The sequence below is a fragment of the Podarcis filfolensis genome (assembly GCF_964270895.1).
Source record: "Podarcis filfolensis genome assembly, chromosome: 6".
In the NCBI taxonomy this organism is placed as follows: Eukaryota; Metazoa; Chordata; class Lepidosauria; order Squamata; family Lacertidae; genus Podarcis; species Podarcis filfolensis.
Window position 1 is genome coordinate 360,177 of NC_139609.1, and position 23,236 is coordinate 383,412.

The 23,236-nt window shown below is 44.2% G+C and overlaps 1 long non-coding RNA gene across 1 annotated transcript in view; it reads right to left on the reverse strand.

Annotated features, from left to right (window-relative positions):
- Nucleotides 1-341: 341 nt before the first annotated feature.
- The window catches only part of LOC310765895, a 74,848-nt gene continuing 51,953 nt past the window's right edge, over nt 342-23,236 (reverse strand). Inside the window, exon 3 of the long non-coding RNA XR_014549854.1 lies at nt 342-460. This is a non-coding gene — a long non-coding RNA (uncharacterized lncRNA). The remainder of the gene's footprint in view (nt 461-23,236) is intronic.

The following is a 23,236-nucleotide window of genomic DNA, read 5'->3' on the forward strand; positions in this document are numbered from 1 at the left end:
ATTGTCAAAACAATTTCTGTACTGCTGGAGAAGTACCAGTAATGGCTGCAGATTGTAGGCATGTGTGGCTGCATAAATATTTCTTTTATTGCTTGACACAGCTTAGAACTCTGTAAATATGTATAAATTATTATTATTTTGCCATCTGTCATTCTAAAAACAAAGCTAAAATAAAAATAATAAAGAATGGTGACGAAGGTTTAGCTACACTAAAATATCATTTCTCTTACTGCACCATACCACTAGCCCAATCATGGCAATTGTCAAGAGAACTGGAATGAAAATCAGGGTAATCAAAATTTTATCTGGTGGATCTTCCCAATGCACTTTTTTTGAAGTACAGTTTGAAAAGAATTGTTTATGGATTCCAGTGATGAAGCCCTCAGCAATGGGGTTAGGCCAAAAGCACTTTGCTGTTGCAGCCTTGTCTTCTGTACATAGGGTAAAGTTGTTGTAATACCTGAAGAGAAAAGAACATGACAATAAGTTTGACAAATACATACAAAAAACTCTTCTGACAACTCTTTCCCTTCTTTCACTCCAGTCTAACAGATTCTTGACAAGGGATCTGTTTCTTTCCAGCAATTTTCTTGCCACAGAATGAATTTGCGTAGCCGACAGGCCATAGCATCAAAGGACAAACACCGACAAAAATACATTACGAATATAGTTACCATAAAATCTTATGACCTATTAAAACCCTAGGTAGAAGATGGATTATCATTCATCCATGACCCTCTGTCCCATGGGCGGCGGCCTTTTCTCTGATAGATTGTTCCAGGTCGGTTAAGTGAATAGACCAGCCAAAATGAAAGATTATAAATATAAATATAATCTCGGAGGGATGGTCAGGACAGGGAGAAAGATAATAATAACCAGATGCAGATAAATTAATAATCTCAGTACTTAAAACTTGGCAGAGGTAATAAAATAATAATAATAAAACATCATCATCATCATCATCATCATCATAATAATAATAATAATAATAATAATAATAAGCTCCTAGGCGAGGAATCCGGGTGACGACACTGATGTCATTCAGATAACAGCTCTCAGTCTCATTGCTCTCTTGATAAATTTGGCAACCTTCTCTGTTGTCGAGCTGTTCTGGTCGGCTAGGAGTGAGAACAATTTGGCTTCACAAGAGCGGCCTGGGATGGCAGATAGGAGCGGCGTGATAGTCTCGTCCCTGAGATCTTTATATAGGGAGCAAGACAAGAGAACGTGTGACACAGTCTCTACGTAGCCAGCTCCACAGGGGCAGAGCCAGTTCTCGAATGAATTTTTTTGATATCTACCTTCAAGAACAGCTGAGGGTAACATATTTAGTCTGGCCAGTGTAAAGGCCCGCCTGAGTTTTGGAATGGTTAAGGTAGACAAATAAGGTGCCCGAAAATCAAAGTGGAAGGGGGGCAGATAAGCGTACCAAGCACTAAATTTCTTAATATAGGCCAGATTATTCTGCTGCTCAATATCCTTCATGCGCTGGTCAATAAAGGTTTTTGCCTTGGGGAGACCCATTTTCAGGAGATGCTGTGCTTGGAGGCCACATGTAAGTAGTTTTTGATGCACTACTTTGGACCACCGACTTTTATGAGCATCTCGTGCTACTAGAGGTAGTAGTCCGGATGGGTTTAAATTTAAGCGAAGCCAATAGTTGAATGTTCTTAACCAGGTCCGGGTTTCGACGGAGAGGAGGCCAGTCTCCAGCCGTAAGGCTGCATTTGGTGTGCATGGTGGAACAGCTAGAATCTGTCTTAAAAATTTAGACTGGACCGTTTCAAGTGTGCGTCTTGCCACAGAAGTGCAGCAACAATTTGGAGCTGGACAAATATTATCTATGCTGGGAGGACTCCATACCCAGCTCTGTCCTTGAATTATGCTAATCTCTGTTACACTTCCATGTGGATATGCCACCTTTGGGTTGCCACCTTTGGTCAGGCAAAATAAGGGATAGGTGGGAGAAAACTGGGGAGCTAAAAATTTACCTTGTGCAGAAATGACTTCAAAGCAATCCATTGCAATGATCAAATGGAAGCTATCTCAGCAACTGAAAACATTCTAACAACAATACTGAAAGGAAATGCTCCCACAAAAAGAGGACATCGTGGGGCAGCGGGCAGGCTTCTGCTTGGGGGGGGGGCAGAACCTCAATTACTTATTTTTAATGCTTTTCAATATTTTTGATAGTGAGCAAGCCTTGGATTATTCACATGTGTTGTATCATTTGGCAGAGACACCTATGCAACTACAGCATGAGGACATGACTTGCTGAAAAAATAATAACGGTAGCCCTATGATACCCTGCCACAGTATAAAGAGAAAATAAATAGTATATGCAGATATATGTTGGAAACTTCCAAACTGTATATATAGTAGAAAATGCTGAAAGACACCCAGAATAATTCAGGAAAACAAAAAATGAATGCTTTTCAACACAAGCTATGGTAGAATTCTATGTTGAACTGTGTGAAGAGTTTTTGTGGTGATAAAGCTCCTCGTAGTGAGAGGCTGAGCAGCTGTGATGTCATGGATTCCTTGCTAAACCCTAATTGTGGAAGGAATGGAAATTATCAATAGAATATTCATTAATGACCACGTCTGTGTGAGGCAGAGACTCAAGGAAGTTGAGAAAATGCAGCAGAAAATGCAGTGGACAAAGAAAACAGAAAACTGAGGAAGTATAGAGGAAAAAGGAAGAGGCCAAAGGAAAAGCTGGGCTGGGAATACAGAAACAATAGGTGTGTGTAGAAAAAGCTCACGCAAGTATGAAGGGCAGGAGAACTTTTATCTGTTGGGAGAAAAGGAGTGTGGCAGGAAGTAAGAAGCCAGAGGGCTGTGCAAGGCTGGTCAAGAGCTGGGATGGGTGGACAAGGAAAGGAGCAATGGGCAGAGGAATGAAAAGCCAGGCGGATGCAGGAATGACCACTGATGGGGGCATATTTCCTCAAGAAATTCCTTCTTTCCCATAGGGAACGACAGTAGCCACACAAATAGGCATTGCTCTGGACAAATGACTTGGAGAACCTGCATTTTGGATTAAATATTTGTCAGTGGTGCTGACAAGAAAGCTGAGTCTGGAGGCCATGAATCTTCCAAAGGAGATGGCAAAATATGAGAATGTAGTGAAAGAGGAACAGAGTAGGAACCAACTATCTATCACCCACAACTAATCTAAAACATATTTAAACATAGACAGCTGGAGGAAATGGATGAGAAGGTTGAGTGGCTGAGTTGTTATAGGGAAATATTTTGGACTGGTATTGTGATTTGTATCCTCAACATGTGGCTTCCATGCCAGCTGGGGTGATACAAACATGGGAAAGGATTTCTTATGTTTCTATCCCCACCTGGATGGTGAATCATAAATGGGTGCAACTTGTCTAACTTCCCAACCAGATTCAAAATCTGAGGCTGCACAGGTTTAGTCCTTTCACAAAAGAGGACACTTCTGCCTAGCAGCGGCTCAGAAGAGAGATTTGGAAGAGATCAGAATCTCCCCTTGCAACTGTTTCCTGCCCAGCAGCTGGTTGGCAAGACTGCTGACTCTCAGAGCCCTGCCTGCTCCGTGGACTCTCTAGGGTGGGCAGGCGGGGGTAGCACCCCCACCCCCACCCATACTATGGGAATAACAATACAGTGGTACCTCGGTTTACGAACTTAATCCGTTCCGGAAGTCCGTTCTTAAACTGAAACCGTTCTTAAACCGAGGCGCACTTTCCCTAATGAGGCCTCCCGGTGCTGGTGCCCTTCCAGCGTTTGGATTCTGTTCTTAGACTGAGGTAAAGTTCACAAACACTACTTCTGGTTTTGCGGAGTTCATAAACCAAATCGTTCTTAAACAGGACTGTTCTTAAACCGAGGTACCACTGTGTTGAACAAGGTTAAAGGCCCCAAATACTTTAAACCTTTTCAGTTATTCTTGGATGCATTGGTCTGAAAATAAAACTGTTCAGATTATTTAGAGGTTTTATGAATTACACATCAATTTAAAAATAATTAATCCAGATATGTGAGCCTGTAGAAGGCACAATTGTTTTGCCTCTCTCCAGGTCAAATATCATGAAAGGCACCCTGTATTTTATGCAACTTTTAGATAAATGATTGCTCAGCCTAATTACAAACAAAATTAATTTAAAGGATAGATGATTCATGTTTGGGGGTGGTGTGGTATTTCAATTATCCCACACACAGAAATCACTGTGGGAAGAAAAAGAACTCTTGTCATCTCCACCCCCGCTTCCTGCTTCTTCACAGAGGGACATGAGTAGCAGCTGCCCTGTGAGCAAGAAAAGGCAATGGCAGTGAGACAAATGATCATCATAGTCACTTTCTTACAAGGGCTATTTGAAGATCCCATGCAATTTAATTATTTGTTCTTTAGCCTTCTTGGTTGAAGAGCAGAATGAAAATTAGTAAAGAAGTAAATAAAAAGTTTCTCACAAATCAAATGCAAGACTGTTGCTTCCCTGGGATCCTCATGAGTATGTCTTGTGCATCTCATTATGTTACACTGAGCCAAAAAAGCGGTCTCTCATTTTCCCAAACCACTCAATTTCTACAGTACAGTTCTTCAAAACAGTTTATCTTTAGCTCAATTTTCAGGTCACACATTCCCAGCTCCATGCATTTTTATAAATACTATTAAAACAACAAATTTGTACATTAGGAGGGGCTTTACCATTGAGTGAGTGCTCCTCTAATCAACCCCATCCCCAGCTCTTTTGGGGAGCTGATGATCACAGCACTCAAACACATTGTGCATAGCAATTGTAGGTATCACAATCTGGAAAGGCTCAGCTCCTCCACATCTTAAGTGAGGATCCTCTTGTATTATACAGCTGCATTTGAAATTATTCCAACCCCATTGCAAATCAGGATTATTTTCAAACTTTACAGACTTTCAGCTGTTTGCAATGAGAAAATCAAACAAAAGCAATTGAAATAGCTCAACAAATGTTGCAAGTGGTTTCCCCAAATTCAACTGACATTGCAAATTATACTGGTTTCTCCAGTCTTACTATTATTGCCGTCTTAGAAGACAAAGCCCAGCAACTGGAGGAACGTGTAGCTACGCTCCAAAGAATTAGAGAGCTGGAGCTCTTCTTGGAAGCAACAGAGCACACCGTCTCCACCAAGGAGGAGACAGGGGACTCCCCTGAGAAGGAGGCTAGTTCACCAACACAGGAGCCAGATATATGGAGAAACGTGACTCAAAGAAGTAGGAGGCCCAGGGTTCGCTCTGATTGTTTAGAAATACACAATCGCTTTGAGGTCCTCTCCCTTAGCATGGAAGACAAAGAGCAGACTCCATTTGAGGATCTCTCCCTCATTACAGTCGATCAGGTATATGAAGACGAGCAGCAAAGTCAGTCCTCAGGGAATGTGCAGGCAACCTTGGAATGGACAGCGCACGGAAGAACCCCGACCAGACCTAAGAGGAGGCGTGTCGTGGTGATAGGGGATTCCCTACTGAGGGGAACAGAAGCAGTGATCTGTGGGCCTGACAAGATGTCTTGGGAAGTGTGCTGTCTCCCCGGGGCTAAGATCCAAGATGTAACTGAACGACTGCAAGGAATCATAAAACCCACTGACAAATACCCCTTCCTCTTGGTTCATGTGGGAACCAATGACACTGCAAGCAATAGCCCCCAGAAGATCAAAAGAGACTACGAGGCTCTGGGCAGGAAATTGAAGCAATTAAATGCACAAATTGTCATCTCATCTGTCCTCCCAGTTGAACAACGTGGTCCAGGGAGAGAGGGAAAAATAGTGGAAGTGAACAGCTGGCTTTGCAAATGGTGTAAACAGGGACGGTTTGGATTCTTAGATCACGGACTGCAGTTTCTTGAAGATGGACTTCTGGCAAGCGATGGGCTGCACCTCACAACGGTTGGGAGGAATGTTTTTGCCAAAAATCTCAGAAACCTCATCAGGAGGGCTTTAAACTGACTAATGTGGGGGAGGGAGACAGTGCTCCTGAAGGTAGGAGTCTATCAATTGATGAAGATGATCATCCAAATGTCATAGACCAAATAGAGCAAACAGCACGCAGACCTAGTGGTGGGAGGAAAAAATCCTTAAATAAGAGACACGGGGGAATGATTAATGGACTTCAATGTCTGTACACTAATGCGCAAAGCATGGGAAATAAACAAGATGAACTTGAGCTCTTGGTACAGCAAACTAAATATGACATAATAGGCTTCACTGAAACCTGGTGGGATAAGTCCCACGACTGGAATGTAATAATGGAGGGATACAATCTATTTCAGAGAAACAGACCAGACAAGAAAGGAGAAGGAGTGGCATTATATGTCAGGGATGTGAATACCTGTGAAGAGATCCAAGATTTAGAACCTCAAAGCCAAAGTGAGAGCATTTGGGTCAAAATTAAGGGAGAGAAGAATAACAGTGACCTCATTGTGGGAGTTTACTATAGATCCCCAAGCCAAACGGAGGACATAGATGATGCCTTCCTGGAACAGATGGCCAAGCATGCAAAAGGAAGGGAGATAGTAGTAATGGGGGACTTCAATTACCCGGATATTTGTTGGATGTCAAACTCAGCCAAGAGCATAAGGTCAAACAGATTCCTCACTGGCCTTGCAGACAACTTCATTGTCCAGAAAGTGGGAGAAGCAACAAGAGGAACAGCCATTTTAGATCTGGTCCTAACCAATGTTGATGACCTGGTTAGTGGGGTAGAAGTGGAAGGATCATTAGGCGCGAGTGATCATGCTCTTCTGAAGTTTACTATACAGCGGAAAGGAGCAGCCAAGCATACTAGGACACAATTTCTCGACTTTAAGAAAGCCGACTTCATAAAACTTAGGGAAGTGCTGGGTGAGATCCCATGGACAGTAATACTAAAAGGAAAGGGAGTTCATGATGGCTGGGAGTTTGTTAAGAGGGAGATAGTAAAAGCACAACTTCAGGCAATACCAATGAGACGGAAACATGGACGGTGCCTAAAGAAGCCAGGGTGGCTATCTAAAGAACTTTTAACTGAGTTAAGATTAAAAAAGGATGTGTACAAAAAATGGAAAAGGGGGGAAACCACCAAAGAGGAATTCAAACAAATAGCCAGCACGTGTAGACACAAAGTCAGAAAAGCTAAAGCACAGAATGAGCTCAGGCTTGCTAGAGAGGTTAAAAGCAACAAAAAAGGCTTTTATGGGTATGTTCATAGCAAAAGGAAGAACAAATAAACAGTGGGGTCACTCAGAGGAGAAGATGATGAAATGCAAACAGGGGACACAGAAAGGGCTGAACTCCTCAATGCCTTCTTTGCCTCAGTCTTCTCCGATAAAGAAAACAATGCCCGACCTGAAGAATTTGGAGCAAATGATTCAGCAGAGGAAACACAGCCCAGAATAACTAAGGAGATAGTACAAGAATACTTGGCTAGTCTAGATGTATTCAAGTCTCCAGGGCCAGATGAACTGCATCCAAGAGTATTAAATATTCGAAGTCAATTTAGTCCGGGGGGTCCGGCACACTTCCCTCGCGCAGCTCTGACCCTTCTCAAAGACCTTTGACTCCAGCAGAGTAAACACAGCAGCAGCAGAAGCAGGAACGTTCTTCGTGTGAAGGCAATAATTCAGGCTGACACTTAGCAGACTCCTTATCTTAAAGGCTTTATTCCGTACAGATCAACACATCGTAAATCTTCCCGGTGAGACGCAACTCATGTCGACTCTCTCCGTGTGCGACTTTCTCTCTCTCTCTCAGAGATACAGAACACTCCCACTTGCGTCAGTGTTCTTTTGCCACGCCTCGAAGAATGTGAGGCGTCATCACTCAGAACTCTTAACCCTGTAGGTTCTGAGCCACTCCCAACACCCCCTCTCGAATCACGTTCTGAGAGGACCTCTGAGTGTTCAACACCTTCCCCATTGCCTTCCGCCCCTTCCTGGCATCGTTGTTAGGCACCTGTTGAACCTCACAAACCTCAGGTTCGCACTGTGCGAAACCAACCCACGCATTTGTGACCTGAAACCTCTCAGGTGGAATTCCCTTTGTTGCCCGTGAAGACCGCCTGGGCACAAACTGGGGTTCTTCTCCTGACCCACTGGGGCCAGCTTGTGCGTCTTCCTCATCAGACTCCCCCTCTGACTTGACACGTCTGTGAGCTTTCTCCATTATGCGCACAGGAGATGAGGGCTCACTCTTGGACACTCCTTTCACAACCTGTGGAGACGCCTCCCCCTGGTCCTGATCCTGATCATCGACCAGATCACCATTATCTGGCTCTCCCTCCTGCTCAGATTCGGATTCAGACAGACAATCTGAGACAGTGTCATGGCTGACTTTGCGCCTTGACCTATTTCCCTGCTGCTCTTTGAACTCAGCATGCTTGCTGACCAGAAGCTTGGTCTGATCACCTTCTGGGTATGCAAATCTCCACCCCTTTGTCGTGGGCTCATACCCACAGAAGATCATTTCCTGGTACTTTGGACCACCTTCTTGCTGCAACCACTTTGGTACAGTTGAAACAGACTTGCAGTTCCACATTTGTCCATCAGGTGGCGCTGTGACCAGATGGGCATTCGCAGCCGAGTCAACAACCCAACGTAGGACTCTCCCCCCTCCGGAGTTGTCCTTCTTTGTTGCCTTAGCAACTGACTTCCTGCTGCCCCCGACCTTGGAGCTCTCGTTGCAGGTGTTGTTGTTGTTGTCCAAAACCACCATCGAAGCAGTCAGCTGATAAGCCTTCCCACGTCTGCTCCCTCTGTTGCCATGGAAACCCGCCTGGTTCCCATGGGAAGCGACCTTGGGACTTTCCTGCCCTTTGTCTCGCTGTGGACAGCTTCGGCGCAGGTGCTCCGGAGAACCGCAAACAAAACATCTCCGAGTGGAAAACTTTGCAAACGTGCCTTTGGCCTTCTCTGCCCCCCCAACCTTTCCAGCAGCACTCCTCCTCGAGGCTTTTCTGCCGTTGGGAAAATGGCTTTTGGCTTCCAGCTCTGTGGTTTCTCTGCAAACCCCTTCCAGCTCCTGCCAAACAGCCTGGGCACTCTCAAGACCCTTGGAATGGCCTTTCTGGCCTGCACCCCCAAACTTAGGTGCACAGCCTCCAGAGGAACAGCTTGCCACTGCTTTCCTCTTCCCAGCTTTCAGCAGCTTCCCAGCACACGGCTGCTCATCTCTCTGGCGTGTCAAAGCATCGCAGCAGCTTTCAGACACGGCTTCAGCCCACTTTGGGCTTTCTGGGCATTCCTCAGCCCCTGCAGCGTCTGTGCAGCATCTGGCCCCCTCTGGGCGTCCCACAGGCTGACGTCTAGCCCCCTCTGGTGTGGCTCCCACTCTTCTCAGTGCCTGCCACCCTTCCCAGGGCTCCTTCCCGTCTGCCTCTTCAAAAGGGACTGTACGCGATTCCTGGCTGTCTGCCATCTCTCCCCCGGGGCCCGGCCTACTCACGAGTACCTCCCGGTCCGGCAGATCCTCAGCTCCTCCCAGCGAACTCCTGGCTGGCACCAGCTACTCCTTGCTGGCCTTTGGCTGCTCCTCAGCCGATCCTGCCTGCAGTTTCCCTTCCCCAGCGTCTCATCGGCTGGCCTTTGGCTGCTGGCCTCTCACACGCACGAACATTTCTTATCTTTATTGCTGACCTCCATAACCTATTCGAAGTCAATTTAGTCCGGGGGGTCCGGCACACTTCCCTCGCGCAGCTCTGACCCTTCTCAAAGACCTTTGACTCCAGCAGAGTAAACACAGCAGCAGCAGAAGCAGGAACGTTCTTCGTGTGAAGGCAATAATTCAGGCTGACACTTAGCAGACTCCTTATCTTAAAGGCTTTATTCCGTACAGATCAACACATCGTAAATCTTCCCGGTGAGACGCAACTCATGTCGACTCTCTCCGTGTGCGACTTTCTCTCTCTCTCTCAGAGATACAGAACACTCCCACTTGCGTCAGTGTTCTTTTGCCACGCCTCGAAGAATGTGAGGCGTCATCACTCAGAACTCTTAACCCTGTAGGTTCTGAGCCACTCCCAACGTTAAAAGAACTGGCAGATGTGATCTCAGAACCACTGGCAGTCATCTTTGAGAATTCCTGGAGAACAGGCGAAGTCCCGGCAGACTGGAGGAGGGCAAATGTTGTCCCTATTTTCAAAAAGGGGGAAAGAGAGAACGCAAATAATTACCGCCCAGTCAGTCTGACATCAATACCAGGGAAGATTCTGGAGCAGATCATTAAGCAAACAGTCTGTGAGCACCTAGAAAGGAATGCTGTGATCACCAATAGTCAGCATGGATTTCTGAAAAATAAGTCATGTCAGACTAATCTGATCTCGTTTTTTGACAGAATTACAACCCTGGTAGATGAAGGGAATGCAGTGGATGTAGCCTACCTTGATTTCAGCAAGGCATTTGACAAGGTGCCCCATGATATTCTTGTAAAGAAGCTGGTAAAATGCGGTCTTGACTATGCTACCACTCAGTGGATTTGTAACTGGCTGACTGACCGAACCCAAAGGGTGCTCATCAATGGTTCCTCTTCATCCTGGAGAAGAGTGACTAGTGGGGTGCCACAGGGTTCTGTCTTGGGCCCGGTCTTATTCAACATCTTTATCAACGACTTGGATGATGGACTCAAGGGCATCCTGATCAAATTTGCAGATGACACCAAACTGGGAGGGGTGGCTAACACCCCAGAGGACAGGATCACACTTCAAAACGACCTTGACAGATTAGAGAACTGGGCCAAAACAAACAAGATGAATTTTAACAGGGAGAAATGTAAAGTATTGCACTTGGGCAAAAAAAAATGAGAGTCACAAATACAAGATGGGTGACACCTGGCTTGAGAGCAGTACATGTGAAAAGGATCTAGGAGTCTTGGTTGACCACAAACTTGACATGAGCCAACAGTGTGACGCGGCAGCTAAAAAAGCCAATGCAATTCTGGGCTGCATCAATAGGAGTATAGCATCTAGATCAAGGGAAGTAATAGTGCCACTGTATTCTGCTCTGGTCAGACCTCACCTGGAGTACTGTGTCCAGTTCTGGGCACCACAGTTCAAAAAGGACACTGACAAACTGGAACGTGTCCAGAGGAGGGCAACCAAAATGGTCAAAGGCCTGGAAACGATGCCTTATGAGGAACGGCTAAGGGAGCTGAGCATGTTTAGCCTGGAGAAGAGGAGGTTAAGGGGTGATATGATAGCCATGTTCAAATATATAAAAGGATGTCACATAGAGGAGGGAGAAAGGTTGTTTTCTGCTGCTCCAGAGAAGCGGACACGGAGCAATGGATCCAAACTACAAGAAAGAAGATTCTACCTAAACATTAGAAAGAACTTCCTGACAGTAAGAGCTGTTTGACAGTGGAATTTGCTGCCAAGGAGTGTGGTGGAGTCTCCTTCTTTGGAGGTCTTTAAGCAGAGGCTTGACAACCATATGTCAGGAGTGCTCTGATGGTGTTTCCTGCTTGGCAGGGGGTTGGACTCGATGGCCCTTGTGGTCTCTTCCAACTATGATTCTATGATTCTATGATTCTACCTTTAGAGCTGCCTTTTGCTGCTATGACTTGCTGCAAGTGGGATGCACAGCCAGCTTCCAGCAGTGTTCCTGAGGAATCTGAGCCCATTCCTCATGAGCAATGACCTCCAGAGGTTGGGTTTGCATGCTGCAACCGCCTTCTTCAAACCCCACCATAGATTTTCTATGGGGTTCAAGTCAGGTAACTGTGACGGCCTTCCTGTAGAGCCTTCCAGGACTTCTTCTGCAACCAAGCCTTGGTGGAATTTGGGATCATTGTCCTGTTGGAAGGTCCAATGACGCCCAAGCTTCAGCTTCCTCACAGACAGCATGACATTTCCTCCTAGGAATCCATCCTGCCTTCCACACGCTTCAAGTTTCCAGTGCCAGAGGATGCAAAGCAGCCCCAGAGCATCACTGAGCCCCCACCATGTTTCACTGTAGGCACAGTTTTCTTTTCAGCATATGCTTCATTCTTCTTATTTCTGACATAGCGCTGTTCCGTGGAGCCAAAAAGTTCCAATTTTGTTTCATCGCTCCACAAAACAGAATCCCAGAACTTCTGTGGTTTATTTACAGTGGTACCTCAGTTTACGAACTTAATCCGTTCTGGAAGTCCGTTCTTAAACCAAAGCCATTCTTAAACTGAGGTGCGCTTTCCCTAATGAGGCCTCCCACTGCCAGTGCCCTTCCACCCTTTTGGATTCTGTTCTTAGACCGAGGTAAATTTCACAAACTGGTACACTATTTCTGGTTTTGCAGAGTTCATAAATCAAATCGTTCTTAAACAGGACTGTTCTTAAACCAAGGACACAGGTGAGCATTTCAGAGCTGAGTTTTCTTGTGCTTTGTGGTCAATAGTGGTGAACATCTTGGAGTTCTGGCATGGAAATCTTCTGCATTTAGTACACACCTTACTGTGCTTACTGAAACCTCAGTGCCTGCTGCCACCAAGTCTTGCTGCAGCTCTTTTGCAGTCACCCAAGGATTTTCCCCAGCCTGCTTTCTCAGAATTCTTGTTGCTGCCCCAAATAGCTTACTTTTTCTGCCCTGTCCAAGTAGTGTAACCACTGTTCATTAACTCTGAACTTGCGAACTATACTTCCAACAATGTCTCTAGGAACATGCAGTGCCTTTGTTATCTTTTTGTATCCTGCTCCTTGTTTGTGACGGGCGATGATCTCTTACCTTCTTGGACCATTCTCTTGACTTAGCCATATTTCTAACATGCAGCCAAATTTGACACTCTGCAACCCCCTAGCTAGTTCAGGTATTTCAGGTGTTCCAGCTCACCTGGTACAACTGATGAAGCCCTTGATTCCTTGCATCAGATGTGCTTGAGACAACACCTGTTGTATTTGTGTTGTTGTGAGGGTTTCTATTTAGGGGGTTGAATAATACAGTGAGCCTGAAGAAGCCAGTATAAGTTGTATTTTCAGCTGAATTTGGGGAAACCACTTGAAGCGTCCATTGTGTTGAGCTGTTTCAATTGTTTTGTTTGATTTGCTCTAGAGGGGAAATCATGACACATGTCTGATGGCAGAAAACAGCACAAAAGTCTATTTATTAATCTAAGATGTCCATGAGCTTTTGAAAGGGCAGAATGGCGGCAACTGCTCCTAAAAAATAAAATAAAATGCTATTTTCCCCAGAAATTTAGTAACTTCCATCTTGTTTTATTTTTTTATTTTACTTTAAATACCCGGGGGTGTATCTGGCTTGTTAAAAACCAATTACGCCTTTTGCTTATCAATATAAATTAACATTTGAAGTTAACATAATTTTCTATTAAAATCATTGTTACATCTATGCTAATAGCCTGACCATTACATAGTTTGATCATGACAAACACATAAAATGACACTATTAATCCGCTATGCTTCTAATACCAGCAGTAAAGTCACAGTGCTAAGCAATGTGTACTGGATTTTAAAGAGAGACTCCCAGAGGAGAAATAAAAGCCTTTCTGGAAACATCTTGGGTTTAAGTGCAGTTAAATCATTATTGCTAGCCTGCATTAGCCAAGCGTCATTCATCTCAGTAAAAGTTCTCTCACTGTGGATGAACATCATAATACAGCAGCTAACACAACCCCAACTTCCAAGGAAATGGCAGGCAACTGTATCCAGATTGGAAAAGTTTTCGCACATGAGGCTTAAACAAGAGAGTAATTGCAAGACAACTATTCAATATAGAAAGACCAGCTCATCTTCTCTGGACATGAACTTACTATGCATAGAAGGCAGTATCAAAAAGAGATTTACTGAAATGTATTAATCACATATTTTTTTCTTAAGTAATAGCAGGCATGGGGATGAATTTTCATCAGAACCATAGTTTGTGGGGTGGGGAGGTTTAACATTTTCTTCCCCTGCTGCAATCCTGACAAAAGTCCTGAAGAAAAACTAAGTTCTAACACAGAGCTTTGCTATTCACAGGTGCTAACCAACTAAATGTTCTGCTAGCACAGTGACTTTTTGCTTTACAATGGAGCTTCCTCACCTCCTCTGCTCCTCTCACAACCCCTAAATGCCAGAGGTTCTCCAAAATGCCAGCAAGGCAGGGAAGGCTTCTGAGCAACAACAAAATGAGTGAGAGACAGATGTTAGCAGAGAGAGAAAGGCATGTCACAGAACTTCAAGAATTCTGTAGAATGTTCCAATTCTTTAGAATGATCTAATTTAGCTGTCGCAAAAGCATGATCTTCTGTTTGTGAAACAACAAGAAGCATGTTGAAATTCAGTAGACCAACAGAACAGGACTGATCTGTACATCCTTATCCTGCACTGCAACTACTCAATAAAGTTTAATTTAGCAAAATTTACCAAGATTATTTTCTTTTTTTAAGAACCATTCTTTCTCGGCAGGAGGGAAGTCACATGTCCTTTTTGGAGAGAATATTGGAACTCCAAATATAAATGATCTCACCTCATCCCAAATACATTTAGAGCAATGTCATTAAAAGTCAAAAGATTTTTTTTCAACATAATGATAATTATTGTTAGTCTTCATTGTCACAAACACATCTGTTCTATTCATTACTCCTTGCAGACAAACACAGCTGTGAGCAGAAGAAAATTTATAGCAGAAGGAAGAGGTATTTGACATAGTCTACTGAAGATCCTGTCAACAGAGTTTAGGGTAAACACAGTTTTAAGGATCCTGAACAATGTATTTGAAGACCCAGTGGTGGTATTTTATTGTCACAATACATATGCTTTATTTCCTGGCCCACACCTGCAGTGATTGTAAATATTCTGCTTAAGAGAAAAACATTCTGTTGGAAATCTGTTTGGTTAGGTTTCAATTCTTTATTCTACTCTTCCTGTAGTTAAAACACAATTTACTAGTCACATTTTACCAAGGACACTTGCAATATTAACAATAGGGCTCTTGTGGAATTGTGGAGATTAAAAGGGCATATACACTCACAGCAGCTCAAAGCTGACAATATCACTTGGGTTCAACAGCTTTAAGCCAGGAGCAAAACCAGGCTTTATTTCAACGGGGTGACTAAACCAGGTGAGGGTAGCTGATGGGTCTTAAACTCTCACTCACCCTGTGTGTGAAGACAGGCTCCAGCGGATTGAGTAGATGAGACCAAGAGTAGGTCCAATGGTCAAGAAGGCAGTTATTGTGCAAGCTGTGGAGGGAAGTGAGGAGTAGATGGGGCTCATCAACCTGGGAAGGGAGCCCACCTGGGAGAAGTAAACTCTGATCCTAAACCTCCACTGCCTTGTGGGACATATTCGAGAGAAGAGAGAAGTGGCTAAGGAGTAAACCCTACACAAATCCAGAGTGCAATCCTTAAGACCAGGGGTCAGCAAAGTTTTTCAGCAGGGGGCCGGTCCACTGTCCCTCAGACCTTGTAGGGGGCTGAGCTATATTTTTTTTGGGGGGGGGATGAACGAATAACCCAGAGATGCATTTTAAATAAAAGGACACATTCTACTCATGTAAAAACATGCTGATTCCCGGACCATCTGCGGGCCAGATTTAGAAGGTGATTGGGCCAGATCCAGCCCCCGGGCCTTAGTTTGTCTACCCATGCCTAAGACCTCCTTCCAGCAACTCCTGCAACCAAGCTGGTGCCAAACATCTTCCTCTGCTTTCTGTGGTCACAGGAACAAGGTCAAGAGGGTCTTGTCATCCGGGCAGCCCAGGATCTCCATCCACACTGCCCAGGCTTGTGCCCCAGAGAGGTTATTTCAGTGCTGCTAACATAGCAGTTTGACTTCATCCTCAAATGTGAACTGCATGTGTCCCCCACCCTAGGAATGTATGAAGGTAAAATTTATATTCATTGCTCCACCCACTTTTGCCCCTGGCCTCACCTACCACTGGAATGTGGCCCTTGAAAGTTTGCTCAGAAAGGTATGCAGCTTACAGGCTGCCAAAGGTTCCTCACCTCATCTCGCCTCATCTAGGGCACAGTCCTTTGGGGTCTCAGAAATTCCACCTTTTCTCATGGCTGGAATGGACATGTAACCAAAGTCACATGTAACCAAAGTCACTTCCTTCTCTGGATGCCTCCTTGATTTCATTCTTGACCTCAAGGTCACCCTGGGCAAGATCAGCAGGGCAACAGTACATCTCTGGTAGTCAGTTACTCTTAGGGCCTGGCATCACCACCCACAGTTGTTTTGTGGAAGGGTTGGCCTGCCCTGCAGGAATTTCTCACATATTGGGTTCTGTGCCCAGGGAGCTTTTTTTGTAATTCTTTTAACGTAGTATATTGCAGGAGACCTCAGTATCCGTATACTGATACAGTATACCGCATGGGGTGGTGGTTGATTCACCTAAGATATGTGGCAAAAGGGGGAAGTATGCAGAGCAAGCTTGGCCAGATCCACTCCATTGTTTCCCCCTATCCAGCATACTCACACATGCAGGGCCAAGGCCAGCATTAAGACACTTAAAACCTGCAATTCAGATGCAAACCTCCACAGTGATGCTGTGCTCCTTGGGAAGAGCAATATGACATGTATTTCTCTTTAACAACAAAATAAAATAATTCAAGGCCTTCAACAGAGCTTCAGGACAGATGGTGGGAAACTATAACAGGAAAGGAAATTAGACCCCCACCCTTAATGGCCACTTGGGAGTCAGTGTTATGATGCTTTCTGTGTTAGCACAAAAGCCCTAAACGTGTTCAATCTTTACAATATGCAGAGATTTTGCAGTCAAGCAAATTGTGTTTTGCTCAGATCCCGGCTGGAATAATACAGCTGGAAACCAAAGCAGCAACACGAAAGACACCTGGAATGAATCATCAACCCAAAGTCACAGAACGAACAGCCAAGGAAATGAGAGTCGATGATTAACTAAGAAGAGCTCTCAAATCTTGACATTTGTGACTGCCAACCACAAATGAACATTTGGAGCCCATTTTTCAAGAGACACATTAAAGTTTCATTTTGCTGTGAACTAATCAGGCATGACCCCTGCCAACAACTCAGTTTATGGAATGATACTGTAGAGAGCTATAAGCAGAAATAAGAGAGAAACCAACTGATCTCCAGCTGTAGAAAAATCCCTAACAGATTGGATAGGTTAATTCATGTTGAACATTTGGTCTGGTGCCAGAGCCAGTTAGATGAAATTGAGTTTTAGACTACCTGCATTCCTCCCGTGTCCTCCATGTTGCTTGCTCACTCACTGGAGATTCTTAGTGCTCTCTCTCTTGTAGAGGTAGAAAAATTCACTTTTGCAGTGACCACGCACCAGGAATAAAGAGGAAATTTACGGTATATTTCCAAACAGGGAGAATCTCCATGCTCAATGGTTAAACTTAATTTTTGCAGTTATTTTTTGCAGGCCAACAAAATGAGTTCATTAAATGCTCAACTCCTTCATTTCGTAATGGCTGTAAGCTGTTCATTCGAATCTGTCACAGAATCATAGAATCACAGACTGTGGACTCTCGAGGGAGACCATTCCACTGTCAAACAGCTCTCACTGTCAGAATGCTTTTCCTGAGGTTTAGTTGGAATCTCCTTTCTTATAACTTGAAGCCATTTGTTTGAGTCCTACCCTCCAGAGCAGGAGAAAACAAGCTCATTCCCTCTTCCATGTGACATCTCTTGAAGCTGGCTCTCATAACTCCTGTCAAGTCTCCTCTTTTTCAGACTAAACATACCCAGCACCTTCAACTGTTCCTCATAAGGCTTGGTTTCCAGACCTTTGATCATCCTGGTTGCCCTCCTCTGCACATGTTCCAGCTTGTCAACATTCTTCTTAAATTGTGGTGCCCAGAATTGGACAAAGTATTCCAGGTGTGGTCTGACTAAGGCAGAATAGAGCGGCACTATTACTTTCCTTGATCTGGACACTAGACTTCTGTTGATTAAGTCTAAAATAGCATTAGATTTTTTTTATATATTTTTTGCTGCTGCATCACACAGTTAACACATTAAGCTTGTGGTCCACCAAGACCCCTAGATCCTTTTCACATGTACTACTGTCCCCCATCTTATAAAACAGTCAGTTTGTAAGCATTTAGAAAAGGATGCTGTGATTACTAAGACCCAGCATGGGTTTCTTGAAAACAAGTCAAGCCAGGCAAATCTCATTCTTCTTTCTGATGTTATTACAAGCTTGGTGGATCAGCGGAATGCTGTGAACACAGTGTATCTTGACTTCAGTAAGGCTTTTGACAAACTCTCCCATGATACTTTTGTGAGGAAGCTGGTAAAATGTGAGCAAACAAGGTAACTGTGGGGTGGATTTGTAACTGGTTGACTAACCAAACCCAAAGAGTACTCATTAATCCTCCTCATCCTGGAAAAAAGTGACAAGTGGGGTGCCGCAGGGTTCTGTCCTGGGCCCGTTGTTGTTCAACATCTTCATAAACAACTTAGATGAAGGAATTGAGGAGATGCTTATCAAATTTACAGATGACACCAAACTAGGAGGGGTAGCTAATGTTGCAGAAGACAGAATCAAGATTCATACTGGAGAACTGGGCCCAAATTAAAAAAATGAAGTTCAATAGGGACAAATGAAAGGTTCTGCACTTAGGCAGGAATAACCAGCTGCACCAGTATAAGATGGAGGACACCTGGCTTGCCAGTAGTACATGTGAAAAGGATCTTGGGGTCTTGGTCAACCACAAGCCAGTGGCGGAAGAAGGGGGCGGTCCACCCCGGGTGCCATCCTTGAGGGGGGGTGACAAACCCACACCGACGCCACAGCATGTGGGGAATCGCCCATCCTGATGCCACAGCACGTGGTGGATCATGCCCCCCTGCGCAGCTCACCTGCCGCCAATGGCGCAATGCGAGGAGGATCTCCCCACCTGCAGCTCGCCCCACTGCTGGTACGTAGTGGCGCTGTGCATGCGCCGCCAGGCGGTTTGCCCCTCCCCTGTGGGTGGTTCGTCCCGCCCCTCAACACATCACACCGGGTGCCAAAGAGCCTTGCTTCGCCCCTGCCACAAGCTTCATATGAGTCAACCTTGTGATGCAGCACCAAAAAAAAGCTAATACTATTCTGGGCTACATCAACAGAAGCATTGTGTCCAAAATAAGAGCTGTTCCACAGTGGAACAGTCTCCCTCAGAAGGACTCTCCTTCTTTGGAGATTTTTAAGCAGAGGTTGGGTAACCATATGACATGGATGCTTTAGCTGAGATTCCTAAATTGCAGGGGGTTGGTCTATGACCCTCAGGTTCAAGTCTGCGATTATATGGCACTTACATGATGCAACTATCAAGAGGGCCATGCTTGATGATGTGTTAGATGATGTCAGTGTTATTGAGACGGTGATACATAGTGGTGATACAACAGCATTTGCTTCATAAAAAGGTAAAGGGACCCCTGACCATTAGGTCCAGTCGTGGCCGACTTTGGGGTTGCAGCGCTCATCTTGCTTTATTGGCCGAGGGAGCCAGCATGGTGAACCAGAGCAGCGCACAGAAATGCCGTTTACCTTCCTGCCGGAGGTATTTATCTACTTGCACTTTGAGGTGCTTTCGAACTGCTAGGTTGGCAGGAGCTGGGACCAAGCAACAGGAGCTCACCCCGTTGCAGGGATTCGAACCACCGACCTTCTGATCAGCAAGCCCTAGGCTCTGTGGTTTAACCCACAGCGCCACCCGCGTCCCATTTGCTTCATAGTATGGCTTATTTCATACAATGAACCTATTCCAGAGAAAGTCAGTTGCACTTTGTATTTAACTTCTTTCACTGGTTACATTGGAACTTAATGAGGATTAACTTTGTATGTTCACAGACAGAACATGGGGTTGTTTTAAAGTAATACTAAAAAACCTTAACTGCATTTATGAACTGAAAATTTATGATTTTTTCACATTTTAAAATGACATATTACAAGAACTATTATAAAAAAATCCCAGCAGCATTAAAAATAGGGAGCTACTGGCAACATGAATGCAATGAGTCTACAATGAAAAACTGACTTTTTATCCCCTGTTGTACCTAAACTAACTGCATTTCTTTGTTATATCATGAAGTGGTTTTCAAAGACAAAGTTTAAAATGGAAGGCATTGATGGTAATTGATGTCATGCATTTTATTTTATTTTTGTCATTTCTGTCAGGCTTCAAATGTTAGTAGGAAGGGAATGAGTGGGAGAATGCAAAAAAAGGGGAAGAGGAGTTCAGGATGAAACGTACTGAAGTTCTAGGAACTGTGAGGGATCCCTGTGATGTTGTTGCAGTAAGTGCTACACTTTTAACATGGGGGGGGGGAGAGGAGGTGCTGGTACTGCGTACCCTTGAGCATCCCCAGAAAAAAAGCACTGGGCCTCATGCCATGTTCCGGGAGGAGATATTTTGCATCCCCCACCAAGAGTTGTAACAGTGGCTTGGGGGGCTGTGGCCCTGGGCACAGAACATGGAGAGGTACGAACCAGGTGCCCCTTGCAGAGATCCCCGTTGTACCCTACCTGGCTCCGGCAGCAAGGGCTGGGTCAATGTGGAGCGTGAAGAACATCCTCACCCAGCTCTCAATGCCCAGCGCCTGCCCAATGTACAAACAATATACAACACAATACAATATACAAACAATATTCAAAAATAGTATTGTCCCACTAGTATTGATTCCCTAGCAGGTGTGCATGAGATCACAGCCTTAGTCCTAACTCAGCAGTCCTGGTTTCAGGATACCGAAGGCTCTTAGACCTGGCACCCTCCAGGAGCCCCCAGAAACCCACTCACAGAGGGGGGCATGCAGACTGAGCATTCCCCTAGGCTGAATTTGATCTTCTTGGACACATTCTCCAAAGGGGATATTTCAGAGCAGTTAGTTTAGGTAGCATGGCCTCAGATGGCCTTGGAAATACCCAGCTTTGCCACCCTCTGGGGTCGCCTCTATCAGGATTGGGGCCAAAAGTCAGAAGTAAGTTGCCAGTATTCCCTGTTTGGATTAATCACAAATATATCATACCCTCCAACATTTATCCAATGAAAATAGAGACATTCTCTTCTACATCAGGAAGCTTCTCCAGAGTATGATCTTGCCACACACATGTATGTCATATACACATATAAATCTGCCACCTTGAGCAAATTACAACTTCTCAGTCTAACCTACCTCACAGGATTGTTGTAAAGAAAAAATGTGTGAGCAGCTGCCAGAGAAAAAGGCGGGATATATCATCATAATCAACAATAACAAAAACAGAAACTGAGGATGATCAGTAAATCCTATTGAACTCATTGGGACTTAGTTCTGAGTAAAAATGCTTTGGATTGCAGTGTAAGGCTGTCCGGTCTTTACCCAGTTACCTGGGAGTAAGCTCCACTGAATACAGTGTAAGGCTCCATTTACAATAAAGGAATAAACACTCCTGGTCTTCTCTAAGGAATGTCTGTTTGCTGAAGCATTGCAATTAAATAATTTCAAGTGGATTGGTGACATTTTCCTTCAAAATTATAGGAAGGGCTTTATATGCTGTGAGGAAGAATGGTGGGAGCCCTCCTCTCCCTCTGCACAAGGGCCTGATCCTGAAGCTCCTCTGGAGCAGGAGGATAGTATTGACCTAGACTAGAGCAATGGTTCACTTCTGTGGCCACAGAAGGGCACAGTTCGGGAACTGACAGTTGGGCTGAGCTGGGAGAAGAGCAACCAAGGGGAGAGGAACGGGAAGAGAGAGAGCTGGTTGAAACTCCCTCACTAAGGGCTGGCTCCGAAGACTAGAAAGGTGGAAATCTGCCCTAAAACTTGCTCCGACTACAATGCTGTGAAGATGGAAATGAAACTAACACCAATTGGTTCCTTCAGATGGAGGATGAATGACACATTGTTTAGGAACGAAGAAGTGACTAAGAAGGCCCAAAAAACTCTGAGAGACTATTTTGAGACAAATATGAACACCACTGTTGAAAAAAGAGTAATTTGGGACGCAAGCAAAGCGGTTATGAGAGGATTTTTGATACAAGAGAATGCGATTCAGAAGAGAGTTCAAAATGAGAAAAAAGACAAGATTTTGGAGAAAATAAAGGAAGGAGAGAAGAAACTGAGAGTGAAACCAAAGTCGCAGGAGATTCTGAAAGAGATAAAGTTATATCAAGTACAATATATGAAAATGATGAACCAGGAAATAGAATGGAAAATTAAACAGATGAGACAAAAGACTTTTGAATCGGCAAATAAATGTGGAAAACTGCTGGCTTGGCAAATGAAAAAAAGACAAAAACTTAATACCATTACAAACTTGGAAGTGGAAGGAAAAAATATACAGAATCCAGTGGAGATCAGAAAGTGCTTCCAGAGGTACTTTAAACAATTATATACACAGGAGACGCAGAAAGAAATGGACATTGATCGACTTTTGAAAACAAATGGATTACAAAAAATTTCTCAAGAAAATAAGCTAATGTTGAATTACAAAATAACGAAGCAGGAGGTAGAAGGGGCCATCCAGAACATGCATTTGGGCAAATCTCCAGGACCGGATAGTTTGACTTCAAGATATTATAGATCTCTGAAAGAATGGTTAGTACAACCCTTAAAGGAAGTCTGTAATGAAATATTGGAAGGGAAAAAGGCACCAGAGTCGTGGAAGGAAGCTTATATTACACTTATACCGAAAACAGAGTCTGAGAAGACTCAGCTTAAGAACTACCGCCCCATATCTTTGCTTAATGTGGATTATAATTTTTTTTCAGATATTTTGGCTAAAAGACTAAAAAAGGTACTAGTAGAAGAAATTCATAAAGATCAAGCGGGCTTTCTCCCAGGTAGACACTTGTCTGACAATACGAGGAACATAATTAACATTTTAGAAAAACTACAAGTGAATATTAACACCAAAGCAGTTTTGATATTTGTGGATGCGGAGAAAGCCTTTGACAATATTTCTTGGAGTTTCATGAAGAAGAATTTACAGGGGATGGGGGTTGGTCAAGGTTTTGGGAACGGTATAGGTGCAATTTACTCAGAACAAAAGGCTAAATTAATTGTGAATAATGTAGTGACGGAAGAATTTAAGATAGAGAAAGGAACATGACAAGGTTGCCCAATCTCTCCATTGCTTTTTATATCGGTCCTGGAGGTTCTCTTAAACATGATTAGAAGGGACCAACTGGTTAAAGGTATACAAGTCGGAGCTAAACAGTACAAATTGAAAGCATTTGCTGACGATTTGGTATTGACATTACAGGAGCCAGAATCTAGTACTAAAAGAGTACTGGAATTGATCCAAGAATTTGGACAAGTAGCGGGATTTAAGTTGAATAAGATGAAAACTAAGGTTCTAGAGAAAAATCTAACAGTGATTGAGAG